Source organism: Sinocyclocheilus grahami, unplaced genomic scaffold (genome assembly GCF_001515645.1).
Source record: "Sinocyclocheilus grahami isolate Dianchi unplaced genomic scaffold, SAMN03320097.WGS_v1.1 scaffold2.1, whole genome shotgun sequence".
NCBI classification, from domain to species: Eukaryota; Metazoa; Chordata; class Actinopteri; order Cypriniformes; family Cyprinidae; genus Sinocyclocheilus; species Sinocyclocheilus grahami.
The window spans coordinates 947,061-968,111 of NW_015505181.1; the positions used below are offsets into that span (position 1 = coordinate 947,061).

Sequence of the window (21,051 nt, forward strand, 5' to 3'; positions counted from 1 at the left end):
AACAAAATCAAATACCTCAGTACTTAAGGGTTTTGATTCTGGAAATCCTTAGTATAGCTATTTGCTTATTCATGACCCTAATTAAAATCTTTACTCATTTGCTCAACAAATGAGGAATTTCCCAAAATAAGACTACAGCTGATTTTTGACAGACATTTCTCGTAATTTTACCAAAAGTCATATTAGTGCTGTTTAAACAATTAACTCATCAAAACAGAATTTAACTTTATCATACAGCACTACACAATTTACATCACACTGTTTTTTGGATTAATTATAAAAACTTTTAAATTAGCATACTGGGAACTGAATTGTTTTTTCTACCATTAACCATAAAATGCAAGCAAATTTATTAAATACAAAGAAACAGAAATTGATTACATTTTCTGTAGGTGAAATCAACACTGATCAGTTTTTTTAGTTGTGTACTATAAAAGTTGCAAATAAGTAATTTATACTGATATATGTATATGTATATATATATATATATATATATATCACAAATGCATAAGTAATGCATTTACAGGACTTATTTGAATTAATGTGGATGTTCCATTTTAATTCTTCAAATTCTAATTTCCTTTTTAATGCTTCGATTTGAAATGAATTTGAATTCAATCATAAACAGTACAATTCTAAGTTGAAGAAGCATATTTATTTGAATTTATTTCAATGTTCCATTTTAATTCTTTGGTAACAACTTACAAACTTTATTTGTTCAATAATATCAGTTAACTACATTAGTTAACATGAACTAACAACGACAAATAGCCTACTTCTAAAGTATTTATTAACCAAAGTTAATGTTTCAACATTTACTAATACATTATTAAAATCAAAAGTTGCGTCTATTGATATTATTAATTGATTTTAAGATAACATGAACTAACAACAAAGAGTTTCATTTGATTAACAAAGATGAATAACTATAACAAATATAACATATTGTTCATTGTTAGTTAATGTTAGCTAATGCATTAACTAACGGAAACTAATGGGACCTTATTGTAAGTGTTATTTTTAGTTTAAGGCTTTATTTCAAATCCAACTCGAATCCAGACTTAGAGTGCATGACTGCTTTCTAGCACACGATGGCAGCACTGCGCAGAAGAACGGCTCGGATATTCCAGGCTGATTCTCTCGAGGATGTGAACCTTTCCTTCCTGTTTCGGTAACACAGGCAGCGTATCCTCCGCATAGTGGGCTGCAATAGACATACATCAGGCCTCCATAATGGCTGTGTTCTTAGCCTTTGCGTTACAAAGTCGCTTAATTCATAGCTTCAATCGCGCCAAATGCGTGATTATATTCATTTAGCATCCGTTATTTTAGACATTTTATTTATTGTCGCCGCGCGTCTGTATAGACAGCATCAGGAGCACGCGCTGTTCTCCGGCAATTGTTCCCATCATATTCTCATGGCGGAGACTAAAATCATTTACCATATAGACGAGGAGGAAACTCCTTATTTGGTGAAACTGTCAGTAGCTCCAGAGAAGGTAACTTTGGCAGATTTCAAAAATGTCCTCAGCAACCGACCGGTCAACAGCTACAAATTCTTCTTTAAATCTATGGATCAAGATTTTGGGTAAGTCGAATGATGGGAAGTGTCATTGTATTCATTCATTAATTGTATTCAGTCCATGGTGCGAATGAAGCTGTCATTGTGGCAGCGATGGTTTGTCATCATTAGCACCTGCCTGTCATTGGTGATGGCTGTATCATCTCCTCCTTTGTGGGATCAGCATCAGAATACAGTCATGCTCTTAGCTCTTCAGTATGCCATAGCACAACATACTGTACGTTACATCTTTTTGCTTCTTTGATTTGCATGGTAACCGAAGTTTGACCTTTAGCAAGAGGAGTGAGAACGCAACCAGCAATAACACAAAAAATGACATTAATCATTGACTGATTCCTGATTCTGATTTTCTGCCAGTTTATGAAATCGTGCTTTACAACCTTAAAACATCTTAAACCAGCCTAAGCTTGGTCAGGCTTGTCTAGTCAGTTTTAGTGTTTTTTCTCTGCTGGTCAGACTGGGAGAGCATCTTAAATCACCTAAGCTGGATTTTCTACACTTCTATATGTGTCTGCATGGACTTTTGTGATGTTATGCTGGTGAGTTTTTTTTTGTTGTCCTAATAATGCCAACGCAGTGTGCGTCTGAATGCTGTTTCAAAGGATAGTTTGGGGCTCTGGTTGATGCAGGTTCATTTAAAGTGTTTCGATTCTTTTGGCATGAAAAATCTACGGTGAAGTATTGCTGAGTAACATTATCCACTTTAGTCTTTTCAGAGCAGTCTAATGTGATTGTCATCCTCAATGAACACTTTCCACTAATTGGGTACAAACAGGACATAAGTAGGATCATCAACATATGGTCAGTGAAAGGAGATGCTTTTGAAAATGAAATGTTTAACTTCAGGAATGCAGGCACAACTAAATATATATTTTTGTTAATTAAAATCCATCTTAAATCACCTAAGCTGGATTTTCTACACTTCTATATGTGTCTGCATGGACTTTTGTGATGTTATGCTGGTGAGTTTTTTTGTTGTTGTCCTAATAATGCCAACGCAGTGTGCGTCTGAATGCTGTTTCAAAGGATAGTTTGGGGCTCTGGTTGATGCAGGTTCATTTAAAGTGTTTCGATTCTTTTGGCATGAAAAATCTACGGTGAAGTATTGCTGAGTAGCATTATCCACTTTAGTCTTTTCAGAGCAGTCTAATGTGATTGTCATCCTCAATGAACACTTTCCACTAATTGGGTACAAACAGGACATAAGTAGGATCATCAACATATGGTCAGTGAAAGGAGATGCTTTTGAAAATGAAATGTTTAACTTCAGGAATGCAGGCACAACTAAATATATATTTTTGTTAATTAAAATGAGTTAATAATTTTATTGTACTGCTCAAAGAAAACAAAAATAATGCCTTTATTCAACAATTTCTTCTCTTCCGTTTCAGTCTTTTGACGCACGTTCATGAGAGTACCATGACACATGCGTGTGGTGCTGCTGACGCAGGAGCCGGCGTTCTGACATAGAACGTCCATCTCTCTTAGTTCATCATCTGTATATTCTGGTTCAAATAAGTAAGACTGGGCAAAAAATTGCAAGTCTTCCTCTCTGTCGAAATCTTCAGACATGTTTATGAAGACTGTTTTATGTACAGCATCTGACTTCCTCTGCTGTAACCGTTTCAGTCTTTTGACGCACGTTCATGAGAGTACCATGACACATGCGTGTGGTGCTGCTGACGCAGGAGCCGGCGTTCTGACATAGAACGTCCATCTCTCTTAGTTCATCATCTGTATATTCTGGTTCAAATAAGTAAGACTGGGCAAAAAATTGCAAGTCTTCCTCTCTGTCGAAATCTTCAGACATGTTTATGAAGACTGTTTTATGTACAGCATCTGACTTCCTCTGCTGTAAACTAGGCACAGTGCATCCGGGTTGTACGTCAGAAGGCCGGCTCCTGCGTCAGCAGCACCACACGCATGTGTCGTGGTACTCTCGTGAACGCACTTCAAAGACTGGCACGGAAGAGAAGAAATTGTTGAATAAAAGGTTATTTTTGTTTTCTTTGTGCACAAAAAGTATTCTCGTCTTGAATGTGGTAATTGCATTGCTCTCTATGCAGGGTCAGAAAGCTCTCGGAATTAATCAAAAATATATTAATTTGTGTTCCGATGATGAACGAAGGTCTTACAGGTTTGGGATGACATAAGGGTGAGTAATTAATGACAGAATTTTCATTTTTGGGTGAACTAACCCTTTAACGTGACATTAGTTCTTGTAATAGCCACTTCTTAAGTTAGAGCTTCTTAGCTTCCTGCTGCTACATTGACATTAAATTCGCCTGTATCTTTGTATTGCCTGATAAATTGAATGTACTCTGGATTATTTATCACAAAACTTTGCTTTCTCATGAAATAAGAATTTCCATTGCAAAGTACAGATTAGGCGAAAATATACCAACATCCTCACTGAACCATTTCATTTAAATACATTTACATTTATTCAAAATGCATGTGTTCTTTTCTCAGGTAAACGCTCTTTCTTCTGTAAGGTACATGTACATGAGTTGGTAAAAGGTCACAGGTGACTTATTTCTGTTATGCAGTACTTTTCATCTTTGTAACTTAAAGGGATAGTTCACCCAAAAATAAAGATTCTGTCATTAAATACTATGCATTATTACATATGCGTGAGTTACTAAAGGGTCACAGGTGACTTATTCCCGTTATGCAGTACCTTTTTAAATTTGTAACCTTAGCTTTTGCATACAGTATGTGTTGCGATATAGAGTTCTGTTTACTTTAGCAATCCTTGTTGCATTATTTTCCAATGGTGACTTTTTAAAAATGGGGAAAGCATGTGTCGTCTTTTCCAAAGTTTTATTAAAGGTATCTCAGTGTCCATTTAGATTCTGGTTCTTAAATTACGGGTTTAGATGATTTAACAAGTTTATACAAGGCTTCCTCTCCTACAGCAGAGAATCAGTGGAATTGTTCCTCAGGAGATCTATAATGTGCTATCTGATGTGATACTGTAGCTGACAGCTGCATGGTTATAATTTTATCTCTAATAGTATCGATTTTGGAAGTAAACAAGTTCATAAAGTCTTACTGCTGTCCTTTTTGGGAAATGTCTGTGTGTGTTGATGCTTTATTTTTCGTTACTTTAGCCACTGTATTGAATAAATACCTGGGGTTGTGTTTATTTTCTTCTAAAAGAGATGCAAAGTAAGTAGAGATGTAACGGTATGAAAATTTCTTATCACGATTATAGTGACCTATATTATCACGGTTATCAGTATTATCACGGTTTTGTTAAAATGTCCTGGAAATGTTTAAAAAGTACTGACACATAAATTGTGTTTTGTATTTAAAATCAACAAGCAATATACAAAATTACTTTTTGTTTGCATAAACACTAAAACAATAACATTACCAATGATGTCCGGATTTTAAATGACAACATGACTGACAACAGTTTATCTAATAGCATGTTCGAAATGTTCAAATAAAGCTTTGAAAAAGTTTCATAAAATGGTAAACCTCACATTTCAGCCTTTAAATAAAGAAAGGGGTTAAGTCAAAATGATAAATGATTAATAAAGGATCATATGTATTTTATCTGCTCCATAAATAATTAGTAAGCAGATCTAGAAGTTTTTAATGCTTTTCTGTAGGAGCAAACACTTTCCCTCCATGCAAAATGAAATACCTCTAGTTTTGTTTTCTTCCAGCTGTGCTCTATTTTCCAGGCTGCTCTCTTTAGGGTGCAGGTGTGCTCATTATACCACAGTGTCTCCCTGTGTAAAGGAGCAACCGTGGCTAAAGTGCTAGAAAAGAGGGAGTACATAGTTTCTGTTACAACATAATTTTTTTAAAGCTATTAGATAAGCTGAGGAATTGAGACAAATCAGGAAGATTATTTACAAAGCAGTCTTGTCGTAGAAGTGATGGTTGTACCATATTTGTAACAAGGAGTTGAGTTTGCAGCTTTAGCTATATGGAGTATACACGAGATTAGATAATGATCCGAGATATCATTACTCTGCTGCAGAATTTCAATGCCATTGACATCAATTCCATGTTATAATATTATATTGTGTTTATGGGGTGCAGTCTAACATGTGTTAATGCTTAGTTTGTTAAAAAACGCATTATTTTTCACATAATTTACCTATATTCCACACCTCTCTGTCCCTTCTCCTCTGAACGCACTGATCATTTCCTGCTTTTATGAAGCCCCTCCCTCAGAAATACACGATGGGCTCTGATTGATTAGCTGGCCCAGTGTGTTGTGATTGGCTAAACTGCCTCTAGCGTGCGTGAGACACAGAGGATATTAAAACAGCACCACTGCACAGAAGACTCCACCTCCTCCCGGCGACCAGGTGATGACGCTGTCCCCGGACAGCGTGAGGAGATCCCTCAGCAGGATCAACGCACGCAAAGCTCTGGGTCCTGACAACATTCCTGGGCGTGTACTGAGAGACTGTGCAGTGGAACTCACTGATGTCTTCACATCACCCACCCGACACACAGCTTCTTCATCCATCAGGCTGTCAGGAAGCTGAACTCCCTCCCAACCTTGCCCCCCCTCCCCTCTTTTGCCCCACGCACCACTGAACTCTGACCCTCTGTCACTTTAATAAATCTGAATAAGCTCTTTTGCACTACAAATCATTATATCGGCACTGTTGTTTACTTCACTGGTTTGCACTCTATCTGCCATGTGCCGAAGACGATCGCGCAGAACCTGTGCAAGCACAGCCTTTAATGGTAGGCCTAAGATTTTTTGTCTTATAAACTGTCTCGTACTTTTAGATACGCTGTTATTTGTAAGTGCTACTGCTTCTGTTATCTTTACAGTTCGGCAACCACACGCGCGTCCATGTGTAACGCTTCTCATAGCTATAGTATGTGAAAATAAGTGTATTCACTGAGCTGATGATCTGAATGAGAGAGCGAGAGATGCAGAGGGTGTGCAGAGCAGGGCGAGGCCAGGAACTAGACGAGAACGCTGCTTTAGAACATTGATTTTGAAACTTGTGAATCCATTAGAATCGTTAGAAGACAGAATCGCGATTCATATATGAATAGATTTTTACATGCACCTGTAGTTTTCTCTTCCTCTTTTCTAAAACAGCACAGCATGGCCTCGCCCCCTTTGCTGCGTGTTCCCGGAGCCGGGGTTTATGTAAAATTCTGGGTTGTTGACGTAACGGACCTGGGAAGTAACTCGTTGTAGTCCCTTACCAGTCGTTTTTGTAGGCATTAAACTGCCAGAATTTTAAAAGACGATATCTCCGTTTGCATTGAACTTTCAGCTTCGTAACTTTGCAGATATTGTTTATGATCAAACAGCAACATTACACACGAACTAACATTAAAAAAGTGAAATCGCAATCAACCACCCCTTTAAATCTAAAGTATGATTACAACAATGAGTAGGCCCTGACATGTGTTGTCTGATCCCATTAGAGTTTAGAATGTTTATATATGCTGATCCCAATGCATATTTTTCATTATCTACATGGATATTAAAATAAAACTTTTCGCCAACAATTAAGAATTTATCTGCAAGATTGTTGTTGACTTCAGGAGAGTGCGCACTCAGCATGCTCCTCTGACCGTCCATGGTGTGACTGTGGAGATGGTGAGCAGCACCAAGTTCCTGGGTGTGCACATCACAGAGGATCTCTCCTCAAACAGCAACATTACACACGAACTAACATTAAAAAAGTGAAATCGCAATCAACCACCCCTTTAAATCTAAAGTATGATTACAACAATGAGTAGGCCCTGACATGTGTTGTCTGATCCCATTAGAGTTTAGAATGTTTATATATGCTGATCCCAATGCATATTTTTCATTATCTACATGGATATTAAAATAAAACTTTTCGCCAACAATTAAGAATTTATCTGCAGCCAGCACTAGCTCAGATAGAAAATCAGCTTTGATAAAGTCTGTATGGTGGCCTGTATTCAGTAACCCAAATGTCAATAGGGATTTATCATTAATACTTATTACTCTAGATAATGTTACAAAAAACAACATTACTTCAAATGAATTATACATGAAACCAGACCATTGAGAAATGCTGAAAATATTACTATAAAATTTACTAACACCTCCACCTTTACCTTTTGGACATGGTTCATGTTTATAGGGGGGCTGACTTATTTAAAGTAATGTAATCATCTGGTTTTAGCCAGGTTTCTGTCAAACATAGCACATCTAGGTTATGATCTGTGATCATATGTTTTACAAAAAGCACTTTTGTAGAAAGGGACCTAATATTCATTAAGCCAAGCTTTATCATGTGTTTATCTGTATTATATTATACTTCTGTTCTAGCAGACGGTCGGTTTAGCCAGTCTGTCTGCTTCCTGACCTGGGCCCCAGTTAGTCAAGTACAAACTTTAATACTATGTGCCATATTTCTAGAGAGAAGAGCGGCACCACCCCTGGAGGGATGAAGACCGTCTCTTTTCGACAGGTCAGGTCTGCCCCAAAAACTCATCCAATTGTTTATGAAACTCATGTCATACTGCAGGCACCACTTAGACATCCAGCCACTGAGTGACGACAGTCTGCTATGTATCTCGTCACCACGATAAGCAGGGAGGGGACCAGAGCATATTACAGTGTCTGACATCATACTTGCAAGTTCACACACCTCTTTATTGTTATTTTTAGTGATCTATGAATGGCGAAGTTGAACATCATTAGTGCCAACATGAATAACAATCTTACTGAATTTACGTTTAGCATTAGCCAGCACTTTTAAATTTGCCAAGATCTCAGGCGCTCTGGCTCCCGGTAAACTTGGGACTATCGTGGCTGGTGTCAAATGTTGAAAACTTTAATATCCATGTTGGCTTTACACAGTAGCCCAAAGCTTTCTATACAAATCACTATGACATCATGCAAATTAATCTCAAGACTGCTTTAACATGACATGTTCTTGTGACAGTTGCTGCCTGTCTCACCATGGAAATGTTCGGGCTTCTTAGCTTCATTCTACTGGTGCTCCATACTTCTGCCAGTACACCAGTACCAGGATTAGTGAATGAAATCATTCATGTGGAGAAGAAATTGTCATGGTTTGATGCAAATGCATATTGCCTAAGTACTTCTGGACAACCCTTAGTAGTCTCGGATAAGAATGATGTGAAGAATCTCAGCAGTTCTGCCAACCAGCTCTCTTGGGTGGGACTTATACGATTTTTTTAAACGTTTGGTACTGGGTGGATGAGACCATATCCACTTATTTCAACTGGTATGGAGAGTGTGCCTCAGTGAACAAGGCTGGGTATTGGTTTGCTAAGACATGTGACCAGGGGTGGATTTAGTGAATTGGTATTTATTGAATACATTTGCACACATTTTCCTAGATCAACCTTGAGGTTCCATTTTGTTGTTTTCAGCGTAAGCCTGTGTGCAAACTTTAAAATACATTTATTTTTTGTTGTTTTAACTACAAATTTAAATAAAACTGAAAAAATAATGAAAAGGGAATTCTACATTTACAAACCTAAAATACATATATCAAGAGCATGCTCACAGATGAGAACAAAACAGCGTTGGATGAAGCGGATTAAAGCCCTGCACGGGTCTCAAATATAGGCCCTAGCCCATCTTTTTTCCCCAAAAAAACTTATACTGTTCCAGCTATTAAAGTAGTTCAGTTTTGTATGTAATGGAAAAGTGATTATATTTCGTTTCATTTTTTAATAAAGTAAATTTAGAAAACATTTGGAGTATTTTTTGTTCGTTAAATGTACTTTTTTTTTTAAGTAAAGGCCAGCGGCAGAGAGTGAATTGATCATAGCCTATAGCATATGTTTGATCAATTTAACCTTCTCAAATCATCACGACTTGCCTAAAATAAAATTATATATAAAACAGTTCAAGTATATCACAATGTTGGTTTAAATGTTTAACCTAGATAAATGTGCATATCCAATCGTTTGCGGAGAGTGGAAGCTGAAGCGCACTCTGCAGGACATGGAGGCGCCAGTGCGATCACTTGCATTTTTATCTAACAGTGTTAACAACTTAAAATATGCAGTCATTTTTGCTCGTAAAGGTAAGAGTAATACATCATTCTAAACTGTAAAGGGTCTAGTTTTATTTGTGTGCACTCACAATATCAACAAAACATTGTGCTTTTATAAAATAAAGAAAACAAACGCTTTCTGCCGTCTCGGTCTTGAACAGGAGCGCTTCACAGTGATGAACCTAAACTCAGACATGATCAAAATACATAGAAAGCTTTAAATTACTACTTTAAAACGAAATCATTCAAATCGAAAATAGACTCCTAATAAAATAAACTCTTTAATTATGTAATCCCTGCATTTCTCTCTAAAGGCACATCCAATTAGGAGATGGTGAGTAATTTTTTCATCATTATAATTGATGGAAGGCCCGATTATAATTTGTTTTATTTTATAATTCCATACAGTTAAAAAATAAAACACTAATTATAATGGCATATATGTAAAACTTTGTCCTATAATTGTATAGCTTTTATGTTGCTATGTTCTAAATACCTTAAAATGAAGGTTAAAGGATTAAAATTGCAACGCAATTATGATATGTTAATTATTTATATTTTTTTATCCTTGCAGCAAATGCTTTAAAAACAGCTTTAAAATTACTTTATTGCATTCCAGATGCTTTTAAAGTACTTTTCACTATAAATTTTACGGGTAGCTTGAATGTAAACATTGTCATGAACTTAATGCGCATATCCTATATGAAAAACATTTTAGGGGGCCCTTGGCTTTTGGGGGCCCAAGGCGGTCGCTTACCTTTGCCTAATGGGTAAGTCCGCCCCTGCATGTGACGATAAACTATTAGCCTATATCCAGCTTAGGCTGTTTTCCCTAAATTTGTATATATACTGTTTGAATGACAGCTTGGTAAATCTGTTGGCGATCAAATATTCAATATCACGACTCATCATAAGTAGGCTACTTGGTACATTATCAGCACAGCGGCAGACGTTCAAACTAATATCACGTAAGTTACGTTTCTGTGATGATTGGTTGATATCAGAAGGAGGCTAGCCTCCCTTACGAGGTTTCTTTTCTCAACACTCCTCAGCGCTGAAAGTGAACACTCGATGGTGCTTGGCTAATTTCTTTTACCAACGGAGGCACGAGAGCTCCGCGCTCCCCTGGCCTCCCCTAACCTTCTCTATCATTAGCTGTTGTAATTACATCAGCAGGTTCGGCACATTAGCGATAGAAAAGCGGCGCTTTCACGGTGTGGTATTAAAACTGTGAGATTACAAACAAAAAATACACATTCTTAGACATGAACTGAAATGAATTGTGAATTTTATTAACATTAAATCATTCTCCTCCCATTTTCACCTTAAAATTATGGGGTGGCTGTGCCTCCCCTGCCTCCCCCGACGAGCCGCCACTGATAATAACCCTTGGTTTTGGGCAAATAGCCTATTAAAGATTCAATATTGGAATAGCATGCAACCTGATAATGTAGATTTCAAGAACAGAACCATATCACCAAACAGACAAGCTTGGGTAGCTTTAAAGAATGGTGAGTTACTCGATGAGTCTTGTATTGATCCACTCCCCTTCTTTTGTATGGCTACAGTGCACTCTATGATTCTGGTGTCAGAACCCAAATCATGGATGGAGGCCCTGAAACACTGTAGAGACAGATATGTGGACTTGGCCAGTCTGTCGTCAGCTATGGAGCAACACACAGCTGAGAATAAGGTTGAAGGTGTCCAGAGTAATTACGTGTGGATTGGGTTGAACTTTCTAGTGGGTAGTTGGATCTGGGTGTATGGCAATAATATACAGTATGAGAACTGGGTGAATGGTGGAAAAATACAGTGTTCAGTCGCTCGTCACTGTAGAGCCCTCACTGTATCAAACGGCAAGTGGGAGGCAAGACCATGTGAGGAGAGACAATTTTTTCTCTGTTTTCAGACTTAGTACTTTAGCAATTTTTCAGTCTCTCTTAATTACAAGACTATTACAGGTGAAAAGTACCCGGATGACCTACTTCTTTAAACAGTCTTCGAAACATTTGGGATAATGTAAGTACACAAGTCAGCAAAATATATAACACTGTTCTAGTGGTTTTGGGATATTTTAATAAAAAAATCGTACATATTGTGCCTTTAACAGTTTCACATGTGAAAATAATAGATGGACGCTGCTGTGATGTACTCTGAAAACAACATGGGCCATTTGGGTTAAAAACATATAAATACTCAATATATATAAAGATCTGGGCCAGACAGTGCAATAGTGGTAAAAACACGTGTTGTGATTACTGATGGATCGAATATCAGACTCTGCATCATCTTTTACTTTCAGTCTCACTGAAAAGCCTGCGTCGAACTGCCTTGTTTAAAAACAAATCCGCAGTAAAGTGAAGCGAGCAAACAAACAGTGCTTCACTCACGTGATCTAGAGCTCTTTGGTAATTAACCCGTGTCTATAACAGACGCGAGTGGCACAACGCAACTAATTGATTCTGTCTACACTGGATGCAGCACGGAACAACACGACATGACAAATCCCCGATGTTCCATTCTATTTCTGATGTAGGCGCTCACGCTGCTTCTGACATGAAATGGATTCGCGACATGAAGCAACAACGCTCATGTCCGATGTAGATACAGTGTTAGGATGACAAGGAAGGCAATGCAAAGACTGTATTTTTTCACAACTTACACTACACAGAGTATTTTAATCCTCTGAGAAATCTCTATGGTTTTTTCAAATACAAATCCTGTCTCTAGTATTTCCTCTCCTCCTACTACATGCTTGAATCAGTGGGCGGGTCTTAAGAGTCAGTGATAGAAGTAGGCGTTGATCTTCTGCAGAGGCGGGCTTTCGGCGCACTATGACATCATAATGTAACAAAATCCAAAAGAGTAATTTTTCAGCTTGGTTTTAATAAAAGCTGTTTTTGAACCAATGAGAAAGTTTTGAGTTCTGAAACTTACAGGATGTTTTTATAGTACAATGACCTTTTATATGTCAAAAGATCAAGGGAAATTTGATTTTTCAGTTCATGACCCCTTTAAAATCTTCCATCTGTCTGTAGTTTCTGATATATTTGCTTTCTCATGAGACGAGATGAATTTCCATTGCAAAGTACAGATTAGCTAAACAGACACCAGCATCCTCACTGAACCTTTTCATTTAAATACATGTACACTTTTCTCAGACAGACACTCTTTCTTCTGTCAGGTACAAATGCTTGAGTTGGTAAAGGCTCACATGTGTATTTCAAGTATTCTTGAGCCATATGATAGCTTTTGTGGACTAAACCTAATTTAAGTCGTTTAAATGTCTGTCTAGATTGTTTCAATAGAGTGTCAAATAAGCAATAATATGACAGCATTGATATCATAAATTTGATATATGTTAATTTCAATAGCTCATCTCACACTAAACATTTTTTTTCAGGCTGGTTTGCTGTGGTTAAACATAAAAAGGTTGGCTTAATTGAGTTCACATATTCATGACAAGCTGCCATGTGGGATCCTCACCATATGCCCCACTATTCAAATCCATTGTGACAGTTTACAATTAGCAAAGTCAGTCTGAACAACACATTTTTAGACAGGATCACAGTTACACATCACACAACACATGAAGATGTCATCTAGTCCCTATGAACACATTTGTCAGCACATGTCTGTGGCTGTTGAATACAGCAGTCAGTCCCTCCAAGATTTTGCAAATCTGTGAATCCAGAATTTAATGCAGACTCTGTATTATTTGTGGCAGCTTGCATTTTTGTCTTATTTCAGCAACAAATTAATCAGTACTGTGCAAGCAATCCAATGCCTTCTTTATAATGTGTTAAGAGTGTGGGATGTAATTAAAGTTTCCAGAGGTTTAATGATACTGTTAAACTACTTATATGTAGTGCTGAATATAATGTATATTGAGACGAATATTTGCTCGTCCCCATACATTATTTTACTGGATTTGCTCTTTTTAAATATTTCTAGTGAATGCAATAACTGATAATACTATTATAAATTTATATATATAATTATGAAATAATTTATTTATAATTTATAACATTTCATGTAGAGTATATAGTCACATGTTGTACATGATTATTGGTGGGTTTTCACTGCAAAAGAACACAAGAAACAGTTTTTGAAAAAAGCTGCAAATTCAGTAATTTTAGGCTGCAAAAATCTAAAAGGAAAAAAAAAGGATCCTGCTAAATCCTGGTGGGACTGAGCAGTGGTATATATAATATGCACAACCAATACAGCAGTTTAATTCAAACGCTATTCTAATTAATAATGCATGGCTCTTTTTCCTTTGTGTCCCTGCAGGGTTGTCAAAGAGGAAGTCTCTGACGATAACACCAAACTGCCTTGTTTCAACGGGAGAGTGGTGTCATGGGTGAGCTGCGATAACCTCTGCCTTATATAACATCTGAATCAGAGTGGAAAAGGCAGGCAGTCATGCTTTCATATGTCATAAGAAAGATGCAGCACATGCGCTAAATCATACACTGCATCATACTGGACATCACCAGTTTTAGTTCACTGATTCATTACTCTAATTAAGTCAGAAAGGCACTTTGATGTCAGACCGATTCTCTAAAGTGTAATGCATAATTCAGGAAATTGCGTTCTGCTGAATGCCATTTTTATTTAGTGCCTTTGAGGCCTTTGTTTGTTGTGGTCTTTTGTCATGGGTTTAGTGGAACAGTTCAAACATCCTGTTCATCCAAACTGTGTGAGGGATAAAGAAGAGCCATTGAAACTTAAACAAAAAGCATCTGAATTAGACACTTACATTTTTTTATATGCATTTATGTGTCTGTTTGTAGCTTGTATTGGCCGAGAGCTCCCATACGGATGGGATGTCGGTGTGCACTGACAGTCATACTGAGCTGCCCCCACCGCTGGAGAGGACAGGAGGTATTGGAGACTCCAGACCCCCCTCGTTCCAGTGAGTATCAATACACATGTATCCTGTGAAGAAAACACTCCTGAACGAATCCACTAAACAGATGCGCCACTTGTGCGTGTAGTATTTCAGCACAAAAATCTGGACCAGAGTGTTGGAGTCACACTGTCAAGTCACAGCAAAGTATGCCAGATTATAATAGTCTGCATCCTCCATCGTCCTAAAAGTCAGTTATCATTTTACCTTAGAGATGTTTTTTTATTGTTTTTTCATTTATTGGTTTTGGTTAATATTGGTTATTTAATTGTAGATGCTAATTTTTTCAGGGTTTTTTTCTCATTTAGATTAGCTTTGCTGTCATTTAACAGTCACTTAAAGGCAGGGTAGGTGATTTGGTTTGCGCAGACATGATACGTCATCAGCGCATTCCATTACGCTATTGCAGGCCGAGCGAGAATGGAAGGAGTTATTATTGTAATATTACTCACTTTGTACTGTAATGTTTTCTCACCGGTGAATGAGACATGAGGTAATCTGACAGCCTTGCATTCAACCCTCCACCAATGCCGTCTCTCACTGTGTCGCTGGTTAGCCCTTGGTCTACCTGTGCGCATTCAGTGATTATGCAGGGAGGGTGGGATCTTGCTTTCAATGCTAGCTTGCCATTGCTAGCCTCTCTAAAATCGCCTATCCTACCTTTAAAAGTAGTTTTAGTTTTATTAAATTTTGAATGTTTTTAATCACTATTAAATGAAATCTTTAGCAATTCTCGAAATAAATAGCTATTTTTTATACTCTACATTATAATGTTGTGATGACTAAATTCACTTGTAGCCTTTCAAATGATTAATTTTATTTTTTTATTTTTAATTCAGACAAATTTATAATCATTTTACTACCTATAGTATATACCGTTCAAAGGTTTGGGGTCTTTTTTCTCAGTATTTTTAAGAAATTAATACTTTTATTTTACAAGGATGCGTTAAATTAAACAGAAGTGACAGTAAAGATTAGATATTTATAACGTTACAAATGATTCCTGTTTGCAATAAAATATGTTCTTTTTAACTTTCTGTTCATCAAAGAATCCGGAGGAAAAAATTATGATTTCTGCATAAATATTAAGCAGCACAACTGTTTACAACATTGATAGTAATAAGAAATGTTTATTGAGCACCAAATCAGCATATTAGAATGATTATTGAAGGATCATGTTACACTGAAGACTAGAGTAATGGCTGTTGAAAATTTAGCTTTTCCATCACATTGTAAATACAAAATATTAATACTTAAATATATTTTAGGGCATGATCGCACTATTACTGATTTGCATAACTTCTTCAGTGAATCAGGTGCTAGAAAACATGCAAATACTCAACTCAACTCTACTTTATTTATAAAGCACTTTCAACACCACAAGTGGAACCAAAATGCTGTACAGAGAAAGATAAAAGAGAAAATAAAAACAAAAAACATAAAATCAGTGCAGACATGAAATACACGGCATTCAAAGGATTTTCATTTTACATTTTAAACGAGAACGCGGAACCATAAGGAGCAATCGATCATTTGAGTGCAGAGATCTACTGGATTGACAGAGACTGATTAAATCAGAGACATACTCAGGCACTAGGCCTGGCAGAGCCTTAAAAACATACAATAACATTTTGTAATGAATTCTGTATCGTGTGTGTAACCAATTTAAGGTCAGAGTCAAAAATGACACCATGGTTTTTCACATTAGATGTTTTTTTCCCAGGAAACAAACCCAGGCAGTCATAAATATCTTCTACACACCCCTTATTACCAAATAAACATGAATTCCCTCCTTATTACGCACATGCTCAATCAAACTCATTCACCTGATCTTCTGCTATTTAGTTAAGAGATAAAAATGCTATTTGGTCCAGCAATTCCAGGTTCAGTTTGATGTGAGAAATGGTATAACCTCTTGGTATTGCTATGATATAATTGTATTATATAACTGAATTGTGTGGGCCTGGTCAAGTGAACTGTTTAGTGTTCTCTGCAACTGTAGTTATTTAATAGTTAATTTTATGCTGTCATTTTGTTTTAAGCTCAGCCACTGAAAACTTCCATTTGTAATGTGCACCAGATGTGCTGATTATCTCATTTGAATGCACATACACACTCGCATTAGTGATACACTCCTTTCCTCTCACACATTCTGAATTCTGTGTTTCCTTCACCTGCACACATACTTTATACACCTCCATGTTTCTTTTACATGAGGTGAAAGTTTTGCTGAATTCGCTCCCACACAAACTCTCTGATCACTCAGGTACATCGTTTCCCAAACTACTTTGTCTTATGTAGCCCTACAGCCCTGCATCAGTAAGGCTCATGTAGTCCTTCATCAACATCACACCAGAAATGGGTTGATTTTTAAAGGATGTCTGGTGTTTTTTGTCTTTTTGCTTTCTTGTTTAATAATTGAACTGATGGATGTCATCATTTTTACCCAGTTTACTGATTACATTAAGAATCGCAAAATTTCTGCATTAGAAGTTTTATGAATTGTTTATTTAATTTGATTTAAATATGCAAATGAGTTATCTAATTAAATATGCACAAATTTGCATACTTTTCCAAGAACATAAATCTGAAATTGGATAAAGACAGGTGGTTTCATTTTGTTGATTTTAAGAGTCAAAGGTTTTTACAGAAGGGATTTTTGATATTTCATTCTATTACAACAAAAATCTGAATTTTTTTTTTTTAATATAATTATATTTTTTTATGTAGTTTTAATCCTTTTATTTCATATAATTTATAATTTAATTAAAAATAATAATACATTTAGTTTTTTTTTTTTTATAAAATGTATAAAATCAAGCAAATGATATATGAACAAAGTCAACTGTAAAAAGCCTCAAAATATAGATAGGAATAACTGAAATATTTGGTGGAAATAAGTGCTACTGAAGTGGAGATTTGAAGCTCAGTGCATGAGAAAAATACTCAATTTTAAAGATATGTGTAAATCTACAGACGTAAATAGATAAAGTGCAATAAAATGAACATTTCAAAAATTTATTTTTTGCACTCACTAGTCTGAAAAAAAGCCCAAAATTATTTAGCATGTGTCTTGTCTAAAAAACATAATCACAATAATCACAATTCATTATTTAATGAATTTACAGATCTAAATTTGCAATTTCAAAATCAAAGCCCTCCTGAAACCTGCTGATGTAACCCCTTGGGAACCTTTACCCCCGTTCAGGAATCCCTGATTTACATAATAATCTCTCACACACACACATGCATGTTTATATTGTGCATGTATATCAACAACAAAAAGAGAGCAGATCCCTTTGGCTCTTGCTTCCCCACTGGGCTCAGTCATCCAGAAAGCATGAGACACAAATTTTGAGGGGTGTTGTGGCAAACAATGAGTAGTGTATCTGCCCATAGCAGAACACCCCAGAAGGGACTTTTTTAAATTTGCTTCACTGTTATGCAAAGGCATGACCAAATATGACATTGTTAATGTTCAAGATTTTAATGTTCAAGTAGAGGGGAGGACAGGGAGAGACAACTTTTTATGCATTTTTATAGAAAATAACCTTTAGACTAGATTAGGTTCAACTTAATTGTCATTATACAGAGAGTACAGTTAGCATCTAACCAGAATTGGAAAGAGTAATATATTTTGCAACTGCAAAAAGTGTACAGAAGGCAAAAGAACAGTACTGATGAAAAGGGATATAAATAGAAATGGTCCGCTGAATAGCGATGGTGATGTATGAATGTGTGTAAATAGAGAAGATGCTGTGAATTCATTAAAATATCGGAAATAGTAAAAATTTTCAATAGCAGGATTGTTATAGTATTTATAATGAGGCCTAATATAATGTATGATACTTGCACCGTACAAAATATCCTGTTAAATTGGCATTTTTCATTATTTTTTATATAGTAATTTATAGTTTTTACCTGCAAAAAACTTTATAATAAGTTTACATATAATTCAGTGTTCTACTATTTGCAGTTTTTTTACTGTGTATGGTAAGGTCACTTAACAGTTTTTAACTGTAGTTTATTATTTTTATTATTACACTCACACACTCACACATCCTGTTCCTTATATAAAGCAATAAAGCAAAACAAGTTGTCAATTTGTGTGGATTATATTCGTGGCAGAATTTAAAGGTATGTTTTTGCTACTCTTTACTTGATTAGTGATGATGCCAAATGATATCCAGTAGTAAAAATTGACACATTGCTTGTTTGGTGTTGATGAAGTGGTGTTTGAGCCATACAAATCGGAATGTACATACTAATGTAGATCACTAGTGCGGTAATATTTCTGCCCTCTTGTGGCTGATTTTTAAAATGCACAGCAGAGCACAAACTCATCAGATTACATAACAGTGATGGCGTATCTTTAATTTCTTACATTGGTTGCCTGATTAACTGCTAACACATTTGTATCACATTGCATTCATGCAGTGTAACTCAGATTTTTGGTTAGAGGAATAATATGCTGTAATACGCTACCATTCAAAAGTTTGGGTTCATTTTTTGTCACTTATGTTCAGTAATACTGCATTTATTTGATCAAAAATACAGTAATCGGTAATATTTTGAAATATTAAAATTTTTAACATGACTTTTGTATTATTGTTTCAGTGTTCATTAATATTAATTTATTTAAAGGGTCATATGATGTTGCTAAAAATAACATTATTTTGTGTATTTGGTGTAATGAAATGTGTTTATAATATAGATAGGAATAACTGAAATATTTGGTGGAAATAAGTGCTACTGAAGTGGAGATTTGAAGCTCAGTGCATGAGAAAAATACTCAATTTTAAAGATATGTGTAAATCTACAGACGTAAATAGATAAAGTGCAATAAAATGAACATTTCAAAAATTTATTTTTTGCACTCACTAGTCTGAAAAAAAGCCCAAAATTATTTAGCATGTGTCTTGTCTAAAAAACATAATCACAATAATCACAATTCATTATTTAATGAATTTACAGATCTAAATTTGCAATTTCAAAATCAAAGCCCTCCTGAAACCTGCTGATGTAACCCCTTGGGAACCTTTACCCCCGTTCAGGAATCCCTGATTTACATAATAATCTCTCACACACACATGCATGTTTATATTGTGCATGTATATCAACAACAAAAAGAGAGCAGATCCCTTTGGCTCTTGCTTCCCCACTGGGCTCAGTCATCCAGAAAGCATGAGACACAAATTTTGAGGGGTGTTGTGGCAAACAATGAGTAGTGTATCTGCCCATAGCAGAACACCCCAGAAGGGACTTTTTTAAATTTGCTTCACTGTTATGCAAAGGCATGACCAAATATGACATTGTTAATGTTCAAGATTTTAATGTTCAAGTAGAGGGGAGGACAGGGAGAGACAACTTTTTATGCATTTTTATAGAAAATAACCTTTAGACTAGATTAGGTTAAACTTAATTGTCATTATACAGAGAGTACAGTTAGCATCTAACCAGAATTGGAAAGAGTAATATATTTTGCAACTGCAAAAAGGGTACAGAAGGCAAAAGAACAGTACTGATGAAAAGGGATATAAATAGAAATGGTCCGCTGAATAGCGATGGTGATGTATGAATGTGTGTAAATAGAGAAGATGCTGTGAATTCATTAAAATATCGGAAATAGTAAAAATTTTCAATAGCAGGATTGTTGTAGTATTTATAATGAGGCCTAATATAATGTATGATACTTGCACCGTACAAAATATCCTGTTAAATTGGCATTTTTCATTATTTTTTATATAGTAATTTATAGTTTTTACCTGCAAAAAACTTTATAATAAGTTTACATATAATTCAGTGTTCTACTATTTGCAGTTTTTTTACTGTGTATGGTAAGGTCACTTAACAGTTTTTAACTGTAGTTTATTATTTTTATTATTACACTCACACATTCACACATCCTGTTCCTTATATAAAGCAATAAAGCAAAACAAGTTGTCAATTTGTGTGGATTATATTCGTGGCAGAATTTAAAGGTATGTTTTTGCTACTCTTTACTTGATTAGTGATGATGCCAAATGATATCCAGTAGTAAAAATTGACACATTGCTTGTTTGGTGTTGATGAAGTGGTGTTTGAGCCATACAAATCGGAATGTACATACTAATGTAGATCACTAGTGCGGTAATATTTCTGCCCTCTTGTGGCTGATTTTTAAAATGCACAGCAGAGCACAAACTCATCAGATTACATAACAGTGATGGCGTATCTTTAATTTCTTACATTGGTTGCCTGATTAACTGCTAACACATTTGTATCACATTGCATTCATGCAGTGTAACTCAGATTTTTGGTTAGAGGAATAATATGCTGTAATACGCTACCATTCAAAAGTTTGGGTTCATTTTTTGTCACTTATGTTCAGTAATACTGCATTTATTTGATCAAAAATACAGTAATCGGTAATATTTTGAAATATTAAAATTTTTAACATGACTTTTGTATTATTGTTTCAGTGTTCATTAATATTAATTTATTTAAAGGGTCATATGATGTTGCTAAAAATAACATTATTTTGTGTATTTGGTGTAATGAAATGTGTTTAT

The 21,051-nt window shown here is 35.7% G+C and overlaps 1 pseudogene; it reads left to right on the forward strand.

Annotated features, from left to right (window-relative positions):
• Nucleotides 1-1,171: 1,171 nt before the first annotated feature.
• Nucleotides 1,172-21,051, forward strand: part of LOC107601845 (segment polarity protein dishevelled homolog DVL-1-like) — a 35,158-nt pseudogene continuing 15,278 nt past the window's right edge.